Source organism: Pimephales promelas, chromosome 4 (assembly GCF_988280905.1).
Source record: "Pimephales promelas chromosome 4, fPimPro1.hap1.1, whole genome shotgun sequence".
NCBI classification, from domain to species: Eukaryota; Metazoa; Chordata; class Actinopteri; order Cypriniformes; family Leuciscidae; genus Pimephales; species Pimephales promelas.
In genome coordinates this window covers 8483452-8504961 of record NC_142772.1, presented here as the reverse complement: position 1 = coordinate 8504961, position 21510 = coordinate 8483452, and the positions used below count along the sequence as shown (strand labels likewise).

Genomic DNA, 21510 nt, shown 5'->3' with positions numbered 1-21510 from the left:
ATTTCATAGTGCCTTAAGTTATACCAGACTTGACACTGTCAGGTTCTATATCACTGATATCTAGTATGCACTGGGTCTACCTCAAGATTCACTATCATAGTATCAAGTACAAAGCTCTGGTTATTGTATTTGAATTATTCAGTGTATTTTGTGCATTGCGAATTGTCTTGTGGTCTCCTAAGCAAAGCAAAGTATCCCACTTTGTTGTATTCACTAAAAAAAGGGAAACGAAACTGGAACATTCTTGAAAATATCTTATTTTGCATGTGCACTCCACTGTAAATTTTTCTTTTTTTTTTTAAATGAGTGCAGTTCAACATACTTTTATTGTTTGCTTGTTTGTTTGTTTGTTTGTTTCAAAGATGTTTGTCATTAATTTACCTCTTATTCAACATGAATGTTAGGGAGGATCACTTCTGAATTTCAGTGTTCTATAAGGCTAGATATAAATGAGAGCTATCAGTACTGCAAAATCAAAATCATGAAGCAATTTGCTTAATCTTTGAGTATAAAACGCCCTTATAAATGCTGTATAGTAAGCAAAGTGTTTCTAAAAAAAAAAAAACATCTAACAGCACAATTTTCCCCTCTAGGTGGGTTAAGTTACCAGTACATTCAATATTTAAAGCTCTTGACTGGAAGTCTTTCCCAATTGAAATGACAAGGCAAAATTCACCGTATCGAGATACACAGAAAGGATTATTCTGCAGGTGCTAAACCTTAATGAAGGATGAGGAGGGATGGTTTTTCCAGCGTTTAGCTGATACAATTATACTTCAAACACACAAACAAAGAGATTTATAAAAAGGTCTGTGCACAAGTATATGAATTCGATCTAAATCTCCACTTACAAAAAAAGAAACACATATGGATGCAGTACAGCTTAGAAAAAGCATACAGACTTCAAAAGCAAGCTAGAAAAAGAGAAAAAGTGGGTGGTGGTCTTACATTTTGAGAAAAAGATACAAATATTGAACCCTTACAACAAGTAATACTTGATGAGAAACTAGGGAAATGGATATTGAAAATGGGTCCTTTCAACCAATTGATATTGAAATTAAATTTGAAAAACCACCTGCTCCTCCATTAAATCAAATCTTACCTTCGGCCATTTCTACAATACATGGTAGTATGCATTCAAACTGCTGGATGGTTACTTAGACATATTTTGAATGTCTCCTTTCGCTGCTACAGTTGAACATGGAGCTGTAGCTGAACATAAAATGAAGCAAAGTGACCTGTGTGAAAAGGTGGAAATCCTAGCATTTAACCACAAACAGTCAGTTTGATTCAATATAAGAGACATCACCCTTGCTGACCCTGCACGTTACACAGACATAATGACTCTCCAGTTCTCTGCTTTTCATGTGATCTTGAAGTGAATTGTTTTCCAAAATGGTTGAGAAATTGCCAGATGCACCCCAGCAACCTCAACACAAAGGGTTAATGTAAAATGAACAAGCTGTTGGAAGTATGAGATTAAAAAAAATAATAATAAAGCAAATATTTTGTCAAATTAAATGGACCTGTCTTAGGCCAGCAAGAGCTGTGCGTGTAAACCTCTCTCCCCTGATCTCAAGAGGCACTCTAGAGACTGATGCTAGAGTCTGCACCTCACCACGCCGAAGACCACAGTTGTAAATGTAATCTAAAAAATCCTGTCAGCTAGATAAACAGGGACTATCAGTACTGAAAAGTCCAAATCAATACGCAGTTGTCTTAAAGGGATAGTTCAGTTTGAAATTAATTTTTGATATCTTTTAGCTTACCTCAAGGGCATCCAAGATGTAGATTTCTTTGTTTCCACAGTATTTTCAATTTTAATATTTTTCAGTCAAACCGTTGTTGTCTATCAGTCATATAATGCAGGTTTAGGGGGCCACCCTTGGTTCACCTCAAAGAGCATTTACAGAGAAGTAAAAATAAAACATGATTTAATGACTCGTAAATGTAAGTACACATTGATGGCCTAAGACACGAAACGAGCGGTTTGTGTGAGAAAACGAACAGTATTTATATCGTTTTTACCTTGTGTAACCACAGCCATGTCCAACTGATCTGACAGATGCTTCGGTCTGCGCATGCGCCGGAAGTCATCTATCGCGCGTCTACGTCACTCATTGTTTACACAGAGATTTCGGAAGTTTTACCTTGACTGGAAGTCTAAGACCTCCAGTCAAGGTAAAACTTACATCTTGGATGCCCTTGAGGTAAGCTAAAACATATCAAAATTAATTTCAAAGTGAACTATCCCTTTAATCTTGAAGTTTAAAAACTTTATTAAAACCATTTAATACTGTATTAATAATGTACCAAAAACAGTGACTACGCCATTTCCCCCGAATGTCCTAGCTGGATTAATTTACTAGGACAGAAAAGACAGTGCTTTCCTGGATTCACTCCAACAGTGTGTGTTTTTTTTTCTCTCTCTCTTTTTTTCCACTGAACAAGCTGTTGGAAGTACAAAATGATGATAATGGTCATTATGCAGTAATTATATAGTGCTTTAAAAAAATAAAAAAAAATACCATCAATTCTTGTGCAGAAAGGTAACACAATATGAATATTTAAAAAAAACAGATTTTGATCTAATATATTGTCATGCAAAATGATCTTTAAAGAATGAAATTAAATTTTATGATTTTACAGTAGTAACACTGGCTGTAATAACTGTATTTTTGTGGAAGGTACAGTATGGTAAAACTTTTTTTGAGAGAGAGAGAGAGAGAGAGAGAGAGACAATCACATTCAAATGTATGCAAATGGTGTCTTACAGTATTGAAACATTATTTGCGCGGAGAAACAGGAAGCATTTTCATATGTATAACAATGTACATTGCAATTGCTATGACAACATGATGTGTTTGTGAACCCTGTAGAGAGATTTCCATCATGAAACTACTTACTATTAGCCTGGCTAACACCAGACCACGTATCATTGAGAATGAAACATGGTCTGGAAACCGCATGTTCAATTTCATGTATTTGAGGCGTGGTTTACGAATGCCCAGAGCCGTATTATTGGGTGTTATCGAATATTATCAAATCGCGTATTATCAAATGCGCCTGCTCCCTCCCCGTTCTGTGATTAGTTCCTTATTTCAAGGGAAAATTTGGTTCATGGTATCCAGACTGCCTAGCAACGCGAATAAAATCACGCTGCGGCAAGGCAGAATGGGGAACCCCAGGCTAACTTACTATAACAGTAGGCTCAAATTGACCTTGACATAATTCCATACAGTGTGTCCAAAAGATTTGACAAATACGGAAAAATCTAAGAGCAGATTTCCACAGAAAAAAAATCCTTATGAAATCCCTTAATTTTGTCAGGACTAAATTTTAAAGAAATGTTTGTAGTTTGATACAAGAATAATATTCTGAGCTTTTAAAATAATCAAACAAACAAACAACAAAATGCAATAAAAAGTAATTTTCTTTTAACATAATTGAAAATTCACTTTCAAGAATTTGTGATTTATTTTTTATGCTTTGGTTTAAAATTACTACTCTGGTATTTCATTATGAAAAATAAAACAATAATTAATTCCAAAGGCCAAAGTCTGTGGAGTGTCTACTCCACCCTCAGATAATCAAAGTTTTACTAGAACAAAGGCGCTTCTCTGCATAATCTGAATTAAATAAACACACAGAGCAATGTTTGTTAGATAACATCGACGAAACTATCGCTGTGTGTCAAACCCACATTACTCCAGTGTTCCAAATCTGTCTGTTCCAGCACTCACTCACTCTGAAGCAACCATTAGGGAAACAGTGGAAACGTCTGCTTCTTGGAGAGCAGCAGCGGAGAAGCACCATAACAAGCCTCAGATGAGCTCATTAGGACTGTAAGCCCATGCTGTATCCTAACAACCATGTCTTGAGCAGCCCGTGCCCGTTTTCAATATAGGAGGGTGTCTCCAAGCCTCAAGGGTCAAGCAAAGAGCTCTCCTGCCATGTCAGTAAGGGAAGCAGCATTAAACAGATGATGATGATGTGGGGCTGGAACACCCCTGATGGCTTCCTGGCCAGTGTTTTAGGGGGATTTTAATATAACAGTTTGCTGACACTAGAGCAACCTGATATATTGAAGATGTTTTAGACAATTTTGTACAGCATGTTAAAGAGCCCCTATCATGGATTTTTGAAAATTGTGTCGAAAAGATGCTGTGTTCTACAATGCAAAGATAGTTCAGCCACTTTGTTTTTATTTACCAGGGACGAGCATGTGAAGAATCGGTGGTAAGAGTTCACATTTGCAACGATACCACAAGAGTATAGCCCGATTGTGTTGTCATCATTTTAATTACGAATCGTTCAAAAACATAAATGAATTCAAATGTGGATTCGCAAACGGTTGTTCCTGAAGGAGGGCTCAGTAACTTACTTCCCCAGTGTATATGGATCAGCTTCCTCCTATGAATCACAACCTGTAAGTATTATTAATAATCGTTGCTTTTATGGGTTTTGAATGGTTTTGTAGCGTCGGGCGCGAGGAGGGAAGGCACAATAAGTATGTGTGTGTGCGCGTGTGTGTGTGTGTAAGTTACGCTCAGCGCAGCTTGTAGGTCTCCAATGTAATTTTTTTAAAAATATGTGAAATGTTTGTCGCTGTTATTGGAGTTGTCATAAAGAATAGAGCGTCTTGTAGTACTGCAGTGCTTTATCAATACGTTTATGCGTTATGCTAACAAACAATAACAGACTGGGTCTGTCATCTGACCAATCACCGCCGATTAGCGTCACGCAAAGAAGTGGTTTGGAAAAATGAGTCGTTGTACGAATCATTTGGGAGTTGGTGAGCAAATCTGTTAAAAATAAATGCATATTATAAGACAAATTCATGTTAAATCATGTAAAGTAATCATGTTTCTTTAGAACACTTCAATTAAAATGTTCCTTTTGGATTTATTCATTAAAAACTGTGTTTATATTTCTCAAGATACTCTGACGTGTTCCTTTTGGATAAGTTCATTAAAGACTTTGTTTGTTAAATTCTCTGATCATTGTGTGCTCATTACAGACACACTTCACTACAGAACACAGAGCCTACACATTTCTGCCGCGTTTTTTCTTTAAAAAACAATGGACTTACCAGCTGTTCAGTTGCTCTGTTTGGAACAAGGATAGCACTCATTTGAGGACCACACAAGGAACTTTTCATATCTGGCATGCCTTACCCACTATTCGGACCACTTGCTTTGCATGTTTTTCCACACCAACCTAAGTGAGCTGTCAAAGGTATGCTCGTGATTGTGGGATTTTGCCACGTATGTGGAGTGGGTGCTGGCGAAACACGGGTCCCCGTTCATCTGCCCCGCTAAGGAGGACATCACCTGCCCCAATCCGGATCCTGAGCCCAGCAAGCCGCTTTCGTTCTAACAGACGAAACACCTGAGCCCACCGCAGATGTGGAGCCTGAGACTGCCGTGAAGACTTAAATGATCATCGCCCTGGAGCCACGGCACAAACAAGAGTCTGACCAGGTGTGAGAGCCGGAAACATCTTCTGTACCAGTGGGTGTGCTAGTAAAAGCCCCGCCCACACTCCCGCCACTGAGGGTGAGCTGAAGCTGGCCTTTGTCATTTTTGATGAGGATTTGAAAGAGGATTATCCCTGTTGTCTCCTGGTTCCTGGTCTCTGCTGGTTCCAACCAGTTCCAAGTCAACTGTGTATCTGCTGGTCCTGCCCAGCTCCAAGTCTTCTGTTTCTCCACTGGCTCTGCCTAGCTCCAAGTCTCCTGCTTCTCCAATGATCCTGCTCAGCCTCCCTCATCCACCTCCTCAACCAATTACAGCCAGTTCCTTAGGCCCGCCTCCAATGGTTCCCTTCAGTCCCTGGGCTCCTCGTCTAACTCCACTTTGCTGCATGGATCTGCCTAGAGTCTTCCAGTCTCCAGCTCAACCTCGGCTCGTCGACCAGTCAGCATGACCTTGGCTTCTGCCTCCCTCGGCTCAACCTGGGAGCATCGTCCTTACGGCTCCACCAGGCTCCCTCATCCCTCCAGCTTTGCCTTGGTCAGTCGACGCTCTGCCTGTGCCACGGACTTGTCAAATGTCACTAAGCGTTTTATTTGATTTAAGTGAATAATGACACATTTATTATTAATAAGCAATTCAATTATCATAACTTGATTAAAATTATACTTATAATTATTCTTTATTCTTAAATGCTATATAAATGCAGTCCATTTTTACCATTCTGTATTCTGTATTAAAAATGTCTTCCAATGTAACTTTAGAGCTGTACATCCTAGACATGAACTCTGAAGAAGTTTCTTCCCGAAATGTGCATCATAGTTTTAGGTTTAATAGTTGTAAAAATGTCTGAACGACTTCCCAGCTGGGTCTGCACTTGCTGAAGCATGCACATTTTAGAGACAGTAACTATTTAAGTTTGCCTATGGTTATGATCCATAACATTAGTCATGGTCTAAAGCCCCTTATGTCTCTGCCCTGTCTTTTAAATTAAGCAGAATCACATAGTGGGCAGCAAGGTAAACAAAGCTAGAAATGTCATGAAAGATTTTGTCTGAGTCAAAAATGAATTACATAAAAGTATAAGGGCATAGTCTTGCCCACTGTGACATTTGTTACACTTTCATAATAGTGCTTAAATAGCAACCTAATGTGAGTTGTACCGTTGTAACCATTAAACACATTAAATGCCACAGTGGTGACAATTTCCAGGACACCAATTTCAGGGACAGCTTGTTTACAGCATTAATAATGTCTATTCCACCATCTGCTACCAAATATACTTTGACCGTAATGTGCTGCACTTCCAAAGAAAGATCACCAAATCAGAGACTTTTATTTGCTTGCCTCTCATAAAATCTGAGAACTCCATGGGTGTATTTTTAGTCTGTGCACAGCAATTACTAAATGTTCCCAGCATCTGGAATGGAGATATACAGAATGGTCAACCGCCTCTGGTATTTGGTGCTATATCTTTAATTCTAGCTGAAACTTGCATCAACACCAGGAAAATTTTTGATCAGTTTAACTAACTATCATGGATTACTGGTAATAAGGTTCATTGCCAATTTTTCTTGTTGACTGCTCTTGTGAAACACTGCCCCCTGTTCTACAAGCTCCTAAACACAGGCTCTGTTAAATAACAAAAGGGCAATCTGTGGTGTCTTACTCTTCCTCTATTGAAATGTCAAGAAAATGCTCTCTGGACCACGCCTCTTCACGTAAGAAGCCCCAAGGGAAGAAAGTCGTCCACAGAATTTTTCAGTCACTTTAGTTTTTCCTTATAAAAGTATTTCACGTGTGCTTAATGGCATTCTTTGAATTCGTCAATAGGCTAAATGGTCATTCTAACTGAGAGGTCAATTTTGTGATGGAGACCATTTGACCATTCTATTCATCATATTTCTAGTCTTATGTCAAACTGAGCCAATTTCTCACATTCCACACTTGCAGAAATGAATATTAAAACCAGCAGGTACTACAGATTACTACTATGATCTGTACATAAACCGGCACTCCATGAACATATGAACACCATCATACTGACTGAATGTAAGCGATTTAGCACAGATTATTATTGGCAGCCAATTGACTCACTTTGCCAACTGTCTAAGATTAGGCAGCTCAATAGATCTCAGAATATGTTTTTGGGTAATCTATAACGATAATTAACAAGAAGTGATTATGTAATTGTAAATCAATAAACAGAATACTTCCGGCTGTGTCTTTTTCCTTCTGGAAAAACTCTTGGGAAAATGTGAGGGTTCACATAAGGTGCTCTTCACTTGACTGTTTATTAAACAATGTTTAATCTATGTTTACTCACACATCTATTTACTCAATACCATGTGATACTGAAAAAAATGTTCATAATGTAATAGAAAAACTATTAAAAATTGCTAAAATTAAAACCTGTTAATAAGTTACTTTAACATAAGGAAATTGTTGATTTAACAGACAATAAATGGATTTTTACTACAAAATACACATACAAAGTATTGTGGTTTTGGAAGTAAAAAGTACGACTAGCCATATAAATTCCTGTGGAAACTATATAGGCTACTACATTCGAAAAGGCAATATAGTCTAGTTTTGAAGCATTGTTATACATTTTTTTAAGTGAAAATGCAAAATCATTCTAACAATTTTATTAAACAAATGAACATAAAACAAAAAGAGTTTTGTTTAAGTTACATTTTATGAGGTTTATTTTACCTATATGTATTATGGCATACTAAAATATATATAATATATAGGGGTAGGCTCTATTTTAAGACATATTTTAGTAGTCTGAGCAGGTTGGTAGGCTATATTACTACTTCAATAAACGTTATAAATGTTAAATATACAGGCACCAAATGCAATCAATTAATACCTGAATTTCTGGCAACCACCGCTGTTTAATTCCCCGTAAATGTGACATTAGTGCACTCGCGCGTTAAGTAATGAGAAAAAAAAATATAAACAAAGCAGTGACAAACACTTTCATAAAAAGGTCATTAATGAGCTATCACTGATAATTTCAATCAAGGAGTAAATAAATCCAATAGTTTTGTGTAAAACATGCACCTCACCTTCAAGCCATAGGATATTAGGAATGAGCTGTTCTTCTGCGCGTTTATATCCACAACTTTTTGATGATTAGCATATTTTCCCCGCTCAGTGTGAAACTGTCCATACTCGTTCAGTATTCTTTCTATTGACGATGCTAAATAATTTTACTTGACTAAATAAAACGTTATGGTCTCTCTGAAACTGGCCAACAGGTATTAGATCTAGTCTTCTATCTCAATTTAATTGGCAGTTTAAAATAGTTACATTAAGTACGTGTTGTCAGCAGAAGAGCGCGAATGCAGGGTGCCGCGCGCTCAGATCCAGCAGCAGTAACTGTGAGCGCGTGGCAGGTAGGAGGCGGAGTTGACTGATCTCAACACAAGCGCGTGTTAAAATGCCCAGAGGATCCAATGAATGAACACTAAGTAACCGCCGATACAAACCCAGTTCCAGAACAAAATACTGTTACAGTTACCCCTAAACATTTTTTTTGGACACCTAAAATACACTGAAAGAATACAATTGCATCAGGCTATGTGACACTTGCAACACTTATTATTATAGCACAAGCACACTGTTAGTTGAGGACAAATATATGCTATTGTTTTAAATGAAGGCCAAATGTTTTTGTGACACTTTCTGATGGACAAACAGTACGGCTAGTTTAATAGTATCTATTAAAGATGACTGAATAAACCTGACTAAATTAGAACACACTCATGAAAAGAACCAACAGCATGTTAGCATTATACAGTCTATGTATTTTTTTATTTTTTCTCGTTCAATTTAATGAAACCTGCACTCTAACTCTTTTCTAATGACTTTCAAATAGTGAAGCTTATGGGTATTCTTGGCAAATTATTGTTGTATTATTGCACATTATTGCCATCATCTGTCTTTTTGCAAAACTGCCTATATACCCTTAGTACAATTTACTCCCTTTGACCCACAAAATTGCTTTGCTTTAAGGGAACTGTGAATCAGTTCTTACTGTCAGCAGTACACCACCCCCATGTGATGTGTCAATATCTTCCATACCCTGCACACACACACACACACACACAGTGAATCATCATGATGTGGTATAGCAATCAATGAACATGGGTGTGTACCTTGAGGGGGTGCTGGAAGTGATACTGTAAACATAGCCCTGTAGCTCCTGTCACAAATATGCACCGACTTTATTTCACATCTAGAAAGCACACTTTGCATTCATGGATAATGTTTTTGTGTAGGATGATTGCTGATACATTTAGATTTGTATTCATCCACAGCATGCCCGGAATATAATCAGGGCCCATGCAGTGTTCTCATTCCATCATGCAAAATTCATACTATGCAGGCATTGTGTATCCGAGGCATGTAGTTTCCTCTGGCACACTCTATGGATCACTGAAATTGATATTTTTTGTTCTTAATATATTCTTGCTAAATCTGATAACCTTATGAGAAAGTACTATTATGTACCATACTGTAAGACTTTCAGGCTAAGTAGAATTACAGAATTATTTAATGTAAATAGGTTGATTAATTGTATCGACTCCTTGTTTGAAAAGCTGTAGCCTGTACCACATGAATTGTAAAAAGCAATGTGCAAATATTGGATTGATTTGAATTAATTATAGAATTGTAGGCACTACTTACATTTTTACCAGGCTACTTCATTTTTCAGAAGATTATAATGAGACTCTGGCATATATACCAAAAGTAAAAAGATTCATTAAGCCTACTGAGAATAAATCACTAAAATAACATTCACAGAGTGACACTCATATTTGCGTCACAAAACACAGGCTTCAGAGTCAAACTTTTAGTAACAATTTGCCACAGCTGGAATATTGGCTTGAGTGGATATCCTTTCACCACTTCCTCTTTCTCCAGCACTTGAAAATCCCCAGAGTGCAATTTTGTGTGGAGAATAAATAGCTTCAAAAATTAACCTTGTACCGTATCAGATTAAAAGATAAATGAGACTCCTGTCAGATGCTATAACTGTTCAAGGTTGTTCTCTATGAAGAGAATAAAACAATTTTGGATTATTCAATGTCATTTAATGTGTCACTCTAATTTAGAGATTGTTAATGCTTCTCATGGGACACCATGTTCTGCATCATCACATCTTGACTTGTCCTTGCTTAAGTCACTTTTAAATTTGTAATTATTTCTTTCATCCCAACATGTAAAATAGTCCATTGGAAAATTTCCAATTTGCAAAAAAATTCCCTTAAATGTATCGAAACTTCAGAACATTTGAAGAAAGGAACTAGACAAAGCTACAAACTAAAAGCTCAAATGAAACACAAAGACCCCAAACATAATCCTCACATTTAAAGGGTGGCACATGGTGCCACAAAGAATAACAAAAGGTAATAAAAGAGGGAGAATATGTATAGAAGTAGGGAGAAGAAAGACAGGCCATAGCCATGAATTGGAGACCACGGCTGATCCATGTATTCTTGGTTACTAGTAATCCTGAAGACATTGATAGGTTCAGGAGTGTTAATTAGGATTAGAGCTAAGCTCTGCAGTATAGTGACCCTCCGGGAGCAAGTTTAGATGTTAATAGGTGAAGTAACCTGAAATTTATACTTTCATTGTTTCACATAAAAGTGTAATGATGCATATCTGTTGCGTATTTTTGTGGTTTTATGGCCTGGTTTAGATTAAGCCAGGATTAGAATTTAGTTCAATTAGGACATTTACTGGTATCCTGAGACAAACCAACAGCAGTGACATGTTTAAAAATAAGTCAGTGCAAATTGCTTTCATTTAAAACAGCTCAAACATGCATTTTTGTTTGATACTAGCCTTGTCTGTCAAATGCAATGCAGGTAAGTGGACGAAGAGTTTCAATGGTTGCACAGCCAGAGGTTTCCAATGCCAATTTGCCAGTGATGGCAGTTTGAACTTGTAGAAGAAGACAAATATTCAAGGTATTAAAACTGTACCTCGTTACAAATGCACCTACCCAACCTTTAAAGTGCTTTTTGGAGCTTAAACTTTACTTCCACTCTGGAAGAGAGCAGCTTTGACAATATGCTAAACATCTCTTTTTGTGTTAATGGAAGAAATAAAGTAATACAGGTTTGGAAGAGTGTGAGTGTGAGACACATTTTATGGGTGAACTATCCCTTAAAAGTTTGGTCATGCAAAACTCATACTATTCAGCACCAAGGACAGCACCCATTGTCAATAATGCAAATGCAAATAAAAGACTCCCATTGTTTAAGAGGATAAGATCAGGTCTCCCAATGTCATCAACATAAATATCAGAAAATAAGCACTAAAAAGTTTAAGATTTTTAGCAATTAAAAAGATCATGGATATAACATTTTGATACAATATATGGTAACACTTTATTTTAAGGTAACATAGTTACGTTACAAAATGTACTTTACTAGTAATAACAGTAAATTAAAGTACTGGAGCTTTATAGTAAGTACATGTAGTTAATTAATATTACTCAGTAATTATTTAAGTAAGTACAATGTAAATATAGTGGAACATAATATATTAGAAAATATGTGGTAACACTTTATTTGACAGTGTCTTTGTTACACATTACATGTCTCTATAGTAATTACTATAAATGATGCATAATTACTTGCATTTAACCCCAAACCAAACCTAATCCTAATCTCACAACTTTATTTGACAGTCCTGTTCTGCATGTATGGGCGGCAGTGGCTCTGTGGTTCATGTAGGTTGTCTACGAACCGAAAGGTTGGTGGTTCAATCCCCGGTTCCACCTGACCAAGTGTCGAGGTGTCCATGAGCAAGACACCTAACCCCAGCTGCTCCGTACGAGCTGGATGACGCCTTGTATGGCTGACACCACCGTCGGTGTGTGAATGAGTGTATGAATGGGTGAATGTGAGGCAAATTGTAAAGCCCTTTGGTGGCCATTGGGTCTATGAAAGCAGTATATAAATGCAGTCCATTTAGTACATAGTACTTATTATGGCAATTACAAGAACTGGTTTACAACTTGGATAATAACCCTGAACCAACCCCTAAACCTTACCTTAAGCCATGTAATTACCTTAAATTAACAGTACTTTCTTGTGTACACTATAAATTAATATAGTTAATTAACAAGGACACCTTAGTTTAACCAAATATACATAATTGTGAACTGCATATTATCGGACATTTAGTTGCTTGTTAATTAAATATAAATTAAATTGGATTATAGATTTAAGATTTACTTGATTAATTTAAGAGGGTTTTGACCCATGATGCATGACTTAAGTACATCTTTACATGTTTTTCTTTCATAATTACTTCGTCTTTGAAATATGGTTAAAGTGCATTTCTGAATGTGCTCACAAGCATTGTTTGTCAAGCATCATTCAATACAACTAAGCACATTTGTAATGTTTTTATCATGCCCCACAACCTTTTCTCCATCTGAATGGTTCCAATGTGACATGGCAGTTGTAATTTGTACTTGAACTCAACCAATACAAAACAGATGTTCTGTTTTGAAGAAATAAATGGGTCAGACCATGATGTCTTGTGTTCTTTGTCTAGAATGACTGGATATGACTGGAACTTGAAAGATTGACTGATTAACTATTTGTTCAGTTGAACATTTGAACAAAATGCTGAGGGGATTTTTGAATAAAAGAAATGGACAGAATAATGTGAACTCAATGTAGTGATTGACCCTCTGAATTGTTTTACAGCTGTTGGTTATATGTTGATATAGGTGATATGTTTTTTATTGATTTATTTAAATTACATAGGATGGTTAAAATTATGTCAGACATTTATGCAGAGAGAAACTGTGATGTCACTAAAAAATTCAACAGCAAATAATTTTATGTGCACTCTCTGTTGAACAAACAAATGTTGAATACAAAACATGATGTGATCAACAGGGAACAACTCATAGCTAATTAAATGTATTGGTGAAATCCTGCATAACTTGTTGCTCATTAAAATTTTTTATCATAATTGACAGTTGTAGATTTCTATTTTTCATTATGAATTTTCCTTAGAGAAGCATCTGAGGTAAACAGGACAAATCACATTAATATGAGATTTCAAAATAGACAGTTTCTACTGTGAACTACACAAGAAAAATATGTAGAGCCATAAATTTAACACAGTGTTCCAGTATAGCACCATAAAACTTCTGTTGGCTTCAAAACAAGCATTCAATATAGATTTGCGCAACAATGTACAATTCTTAATCTTTGAAAGACCATTCTTGACTTGCGATGCAGAAGTCATTCCGATGATAACACTCCTGTCTATTACATTCTATTTATCTTCTTTCTTTTTCCAATTTCAAAGCAGTCAAAACAGTAACTCGTAGTTAATCTCTGGTTGTATTGCTGAAAATAACTTTTATTGAATTCTGGGAGACCTCAGAAAAAGATAATCATGAATTGTGTCTCTGGAAATGGAAAACTTCACAAGCAATATAGCATGTTTGTTCTCAGTATGATGTAAATACATTTAGACTCTTAACAGCAATACACTGTGCCATTATTCACATGAATGTTTCTACAGCAAATAAAGAGATGCTGTCACTAGACGACTCTTAAAACGAATCAAAACTGGTCACAAAAGTTATATCAGAAATCTATAAGTCATAGTCTGAACATAAAATGAACTGTTGATTGTTGATCTGTTAATAAAAGGAAAAGAAAAACCTCAGGTATAGATAGTATTCGTGATTCTTGCAGTTATAATGAATCTCCCATCTCTTTATTTTCCTATGATCTGTTGGCATGAGAAACATATTCTTTTAGAGCTTCTGGAACAGATGGATGTGATGAGATTACATGTAACTGTTGTAGCCTTTATAGCTATTCTTACCATGAGGAATAAAACAACAGGTGTCACAGCACCACTCAAATTGTAGTTATCCCAGTAATAACATTGAAGGGACTATGACTAAAATACAGAAAGCCTCGTTGTGGGATTTGGCTTTTGCCAATGACAATCTTTCTACATTATCAATGGCCCATTTAAGCAGTCCAATTCTGAATTTTTGACAAAGATTCTCTGTCTTCCAAAACCCAGATTCGTTCTTTATTGTCCTCGATAGAGTGACTATACCAGGAGCAACATTCAACATGCAACATTCAACACACATAATAATAGGCACATTGCACAAAAATGGCACCATCAACTTGGGGAGGGGTGGTCTAGAAGGAGTCTAGACTAGAGACTAAGCATTAGAAGTGCAGCCAGGTATTGAAGACTCCAGCCAGCGCCAGGGCGGATCCAGCAGTTCTAGAAACCAGGGCGGAGCTGGCAGCTCGGGATACCTGGGGTGATCCGCATTCATGGCTTTGCCTAAGGAAGAGAACACTCTGGGAGGTTTCGAGGAGTGGTTCTATTCAGGCCATAACAACCCAGGTCCCATGAGCCTTCTTTTTCTTCCCATTCTCCATTCTGAGATCGAGAAAGCTTGGAAGAACACAAATTCAGCCTGCATCCATCGGCATCAGCATGCCAATGTAGCAAATTAGCTTAATATGGAACTATTAATAATTAAAGGGATACTCCACTTTTTTTGGAAATAGGCTCATTTTACAACTCCCCCAGAGTTAAACTATTGAGTTTTACCTTTTTTTGAATCCATTCAGCCGATCTCCGGTTCTGGCAGTAGCACTTTCAGCATAGCTTAGCATACATCATTGAAGTGCACTAGACCATTAGCATTTCTCAAAAAAAAAAAATTACCAAAGTGTTTCGATATTTTTCCTATTTAAAACTTGACTCTTCTGTTGCTACATCGTGCATTAAAACCGACGGAAAATGTAAAGTTGCGATTTTCTAGGCTGATATGACTAGGAACTATACTCTCATTCTTGCGTAATAATCAAGAAACTTCACTGTCGTACCATGAGTGCAGCAGTCGTAATGTTATGATGCAGCGCCTGAAAATAGTCCCCAGCTTCTAACGTGACAGGGACTAAGTTTGTGTATTCATTGCGCCTGCTGCACTCATGGTATGGCAGTGAAATTTCCTGATTATTACGCAGGAATGAGAGTATAGTTCCTAGTCATATCAGTCTAGAAAATCACTTACCGCACGATGTAACTACAGAAGAGCTCAGTTTTAAATAGGAAAAATATCGAAACATTTTGGTAATTTTTTTGGGAGAAATGCTAATGGTCTAGTGCACTTCAATGATGTATGCTAAGCTATGCTAAAAGTGCTAATGCCAGAACCGGAGATCGACTGAATGGATTCAAAAAAGGTAAAACTCAACAGTTTAACTCTGGGGGAGTTGTAAAATGAGCATATTTCCAAAAAAAGTGGAGTATCCCTTTAAGCATAACTTATATTTGGATCAGTTAATTGGATTAACTTCATGTAGCTAACTTAATATTACAATCAATTAATCAGTTCGTTCAGCATTAATCATTAATCAGTTCAACACTCAGCATTAATCATTCTAAGAACGGGGTATTTTTCATGATCACAGAAAAAAAAAATATATTTCTTAGAATGCACAACGCTGAGAGCGTGTAACAAGATCAGGAAACGTTTCAGTCACATTCATTTGCAGGCAGAATCAGAACCAGGGAGCTATATGTATTGTGCACAAAACTAAAATTTACAAAAAATGTATTAACGAAAATCACAAACATGGAACTAATCTAAACCAACACATACTGTACATGGGTAAAATGGAAAGTGACACAGCGCAACTGAAAACAGAAACAGGGAATGAATAGGAAAGAGTTATTTAACTATATGAAAAGAACCACCATTTCAAAACACCTCTTAAAACACATTAAGAGGATTTTACTGCTTATGCTAATCCTTTGTTTAGTTAAAATATACTATACTTACATTGCCTTTGCAGTTGAAGCTGTCAGGTGTTCTGAAGTGGATTTTGATGATTCCATGAGTCGATGTTGTTGATCAATGTCACAGTCTTCGTCTGCACCATTCTGTCTTCGTCATCTTCACTACACTTCCCAGTATCCTCTTGTCTCCACACCTGAACTTACTCCCTCAATCATCCACCTGTTCATCATCCTGATCATCTGTGTCACCTGTTGTCACCTTGTTAGTGTTCATTTTGTATCTGTATTTAGTTCGCTCTGTTTCAGTCTGTGCTGTTTGGTTCTTGATTATGTTTCATGGATAGTGTGTGTAATCTTTTCCCAGTCTTCCTTGTACCTGTTTGGAGTTTTTGAGTAAATGGTTTGTATTGAAGCTTTGCGTCAGCCTCAGCCTGTCTTCATTCCACGCTACACTGTGACAATCACAAGATGCAATCGATTTGTTTTTTGTTTTTTTGTGCTGAATGAAGAAATGATGACAAACTTGCATGGTTAGTTTGACTCTGATGTAGTTGAGAGAGTTTTCTCTCTTGAGTAAGCACATAGTTGGTTGCAGATTGAGGCCTGCAGTCCCACAACCTAAGACCGGGTTTCCGGAAGAGAAGTTCGGCAAGGGAATTTTTGTTTTTGGCTTTTAAGTTCCTTAGAATTTACACCTCATTGTTTTGGCTTGGTCAATGGGAAGGGGGCAATTTCCAAGTGGGAAAAGTCCTCTGTACGGAGGTTTTATGGCCCTTTGCTAAATAATGCTAAAAAGTTGCATAGGTATCAACATTTACTATATATGATCATTTAGATTGTCAAAATACGACAGCCAATACAATTTTCATGTTTTTACCTGCCCGTTCTCATCCTTTAACGTCATATAGAAAGCTATATGCAAAAACGGCGCTATACTACGCACATGGCACCCTTTATCGTTAATAAAACACGCAAACCCACGACGTCATAAATCCTATAGCGTGAATATGACACGCAGACCCTACCCCACACCTAAACTTAGCCCTCACAGCACGTGTTATATTAACGATGATGGGTGCCATGTGTTTAGTATAGCGCCGTTTTTGCATATAGCGTTCTATATGACGTTAGTTATATTAACGATAACGGGTGCCGTGTGTGTAGTATAGCGCCGTTTTTGCATATAGCGTTCTATATGACGTTAAAGGATGAGAATGCGTTGGTTTTTACACATGCTACAAACAACAGTCAGGCTAATACATTTCCCAATAGATTCTTTCAGATGCAGTGTCTCATTCCTTCTTAGGGAACCAGCATTACACTTGTAACATCAGATATTTTTTGCTGTTTCACAGTACCAAGATATGATGTTGTATGATGTGCAGTTGATTCATCCTTACTTGCATGAGCTGTCTGTCTGTGCCAGCTGTTGGTCATTGGCTGTGGTTGCATGGTTTTGGCTGCTGGCTTGCATCTGTAAGTTTTAGTTTAGTTTCAAGTGTAGTTTTAGTTGTACCTTTATTGTCATTGCATGGTATACAATTAAATTTTATATCTCTCATAGAAAACAAACTGTATTTATCTATATTACCCACATATGCCAACAGATATAAAAAAATAAGTTAAAACAAAAACAATAAAAAAGTTCAGAAGGAGGTTCAGAAGTAGATACTGAAGAAGAGATGACTCAAGAAAAGGATAGAGAGATAACAGAGGAAGAAGGTGCAGAAACAGATACCAGGCCTGCCGACGGGGGGGACAAACGTGTCTGTGTACTTGGCCCTCATTAAATTAATGAATAACCCTTGTTAACCCTTTCATGTGTACGATCACACCGGTGTGATCAGTCTTGGCTGGTCCCTGGAGTGACGATCACACCGGTCAGTGGATCATGTCATCTACTGCTAAATTCAAACTTGCTCTCGCGCTGAGCCAGAGATAGATGCACTCAATGCTGTCATTTATCACAACTATTAAATGTGTTTTCAACCACATAATGTTTATTTTAGGTTTCAGACATTTAAATAGTACTAACAAAAAAATGATTTTGAGTTTGTAAAATACACACTGATGTCTATGGAAGCAGCAATAATAATCTTTCAATTATAAGACGACACGTTTTATTCATATCAGATAAACATTGTGTAAGTAGCTTAACATTTGACCCTATTCTTCTCCCAGTTCACCAGCCACTAACTTTCATGTATTTCGTGAGAAGTGGAGGAATTGACGTTGTAAATCCAACAGATCCGATTCACTGTAAAACAAACAAAAAATGGCGCCACCCATTGTGCATACAGCTCAACTAACGCGGTCATTATAAAGATGTTTAAACAGCAAAACCCATCGACTTGCACATATTTGACAATCGGAATATCAGTGTTTCATGCTATAGCTAATACATTTGTGAATATTTTTAATAAAAAAGGAAAAATTGCATAAAAGCAGATTCTCATTCATTCCGCGCTCTGTTTTGGTTGTGCTGTTTCACGTGACAAGCAATGACGCGTCACCATGGAAACATTAAGTGGCAATAACGGTCTCCTTGAAAAACTCACGCTGGGGGGTCAATTAGAATATTTTAAATTTACGTGTGAAAGGGTTAAAACAATTAATAAAATATTATTTGTGGTTAAAAAAAACTAATATTTGAGTTATATAAAAGGTTTTTATTTGTTTTCTTCCTAATTGTCCTTGAAATAGCGGTCAACACTTCTATTCTACACTTCTCTGTGGAAATAGATGCAATGTACTGATTTAGTTGTCGTCTCTTCTTGACAGAAGAAAAGTTTAAAGCCAGAACCGCATGGAGAACAGCTGGAGTTTGGTAATTGGAGGAAGGCTGTTGAAAAGATTCAAGAGCATGCAGCAACTGAATCCCATCAGTATGGTGAGGTGGGACAACTGTAGAAAGGAGCCTTTAAAGATTTTAAAGCTCAGGCTGCAGAATGTGAGTTAATCAAATGAAAAAGTAAGACAGAGGAATCCTGTTTCGGTTGATAGACATCACAGATTTGGCAAGGGCAAAGAATCACATTTAGAGGCCATGATGAAAGTAGCACCATTTCAAACAGGGAAACCTGGAGTTTGTGCAACTCCTAGGTGAATATGACAGTGTCCTCAGAATGCATTTTGAGTGCAACCAGATGATTCAGTTCCACAAGAAGAATCCACAGTTGAGCTTATAATTAGCTTATAATATCTCTTGGAACACAAGTGAGGAATGTAATTCTGAAAGAGATTAATGAGGCCAAGATATTTTCAATTCTATTGCATGAAACTACTGATGTGTCACACTCAGAGCAAGTATTATTTGTGGTCCGGTTTGTCCATGACATCCAAATAAATGAGCGCTTCATCCAACTGTGTCATGTAAAATCAACAACTGGCAAAGACTTAGAGGAAGTGGTATTGACCCTTTGGTCAGAAAATGGATTGAACGCTGAAAATATCCGGGGTCAAGGCTATGATTGTCCATTTAACATGAGTGCTAGTTACAAGGGGCTGCAAGCTAGAATTCAGAGCCAAAATGAAAAAGCACCATATGGCCACTGCCACACACACTATTTAAACCTAGTGTTAGTGGAAACCACTAACTCAAGCGCCCATTTTGTTTAGTTTTTATTTTATTTGGTAGAGAGGCTCTACACTTCCCTGTCTTCTTCTAGCAAGCACCATGGTGCATTCATAAGCAAAAGTTGTTATGCCTGAGAGAAAACTTGGGAATTAAACCATCTGACTGACACACGATGGGCCTGTCGAGAAAATGCCTTAAGTGTATTGCAGCATGCAGCTGTTAAAAAAATCGACAGCAATCCGTCTAGTCCAGCTGCAAGTGATACTCTAATGTTGTTTTATAACTTAGATTTTGTTTATGCTTTGTTTGGAGGTGGCCACCCCAGTGTTTCAGGAGACTACTGTTGCATCAGTTAGTCCTCAGTGTAAAGATGTGGATCTGGCAGTGTCATACACAGTGGTGGAAGGAGTGCTAAAAAGGCTTCAGGAACTGAGGACAGACAGTGAATTCAAGATTGTGTTTGAAAAAGCAAATGAGACGGTCTGAGGTTGGTGGAAATGAGTTTGCTGACAAAATATCTGGTGAGACAAGACCCAGAAAAAAACATGCAAGATATAAGTACAGTTCTCAACAGGAGAAGACCATCACCTTAAGAATTTGGAAGCGTTCTACCTAACAAGGTACTATATATATTTTTGGATACCATTACTCAAGAGATGGTCAGACTATTCAAAGGAAAGGATAATAGTTATCCTTTAAAACTAACATTATCCTCAAAGGCTTACACAGTCTGTTTCATGTCTTTATGTTACAAAAAACTTGACCTGCTAAAATGAACCCAGCAGTTGCACTACTGAATCTATGCCAGGAAAATGGTCCCCTGGAAACATATGTAGAGGAATTTTGTGGACTATGCTACCAGGTCAACTTTAATGTTGTGGCTTTAAAAGACATTTTCCGGTTTGGACTATACCAGTGATCTCAAACTCGATTCCAGGAGGGCCACAGCTCTGTACAGTTTTGTTCCAACCCTAATCAAACACACCTGATCCAGATCCATTGAGCTAATCAAGGTAATCAAGGTTGGAGCTAGTTGGAGCTAGTTGGAGCTAAGCTGTGGCCTTCCAGGAATTGAGTTTGAGATCATTGGACTAGATGAACCCTTGCGCTCTGGACTGCCTGGGGTGAAATTCATTTTTGCCTTGAGCAATACATGTACTATACCATTTTGTTGAGCGGCTCAAAGTTCACTGTGAGTTTTCATGTTTCATGTCTGTCATGTGATTCCCCGTCATAGTCATGTGATCCTGCCATGTGTTCTCTAGTCTCACATGTCATGTTGTCTTTAGTGCTGTGTCCCAATTGGAAAACTGCATCCTCCGAAGGCCGTATTCGAAGGACACTTGGCCATATTTGAAGGCCGATTGCGTCACGACGAAGGACGTCCCAATTCAAAGGTTGCACCTTCCGAAGGTCGCATTTGAAGGCCGATTGCGTCATCGCGGTGGGATGAAGCTGTCCCAATTCAGTTATGCATCCTCCGAAGGCCGTATTCGAAGGCTGGTTGCGTCATTGCAGCGCGACGAAGGTTTCCCTGATTCAAAAGCGACGCCAAATGCACCCTTCGTTTCCCCGTGAGAGGAAGGATACATAAATGGACACTCCGCGGCCCATCCTACCCGATAC

At 37.5% G+C, this 21510-nt stretch overlaps 1 protein-coding gene across 1 annotated transcript in view; it reads right to left on the bottom strand.

Moving 5' to 3' along the window:
- drd2b (dopamine receptor D2b) overlaps positions 1 to 9450 on the bottom strand; it is a 73374-nt gene extending 63924 nt beyond the window's left edge. The window contains exon 1 of the mRNA XM_039662528.2: positions 8549 to 9450. The gene's annotated coding sequence lies outside the window, so the exon portion shown is untranslated. The remainder of the gene's footprint in view (positions 1 to 8548) is intronic.
- Between the last annotated feature and the right edge of the window lie 12060 nt (positions 9451 to 21510).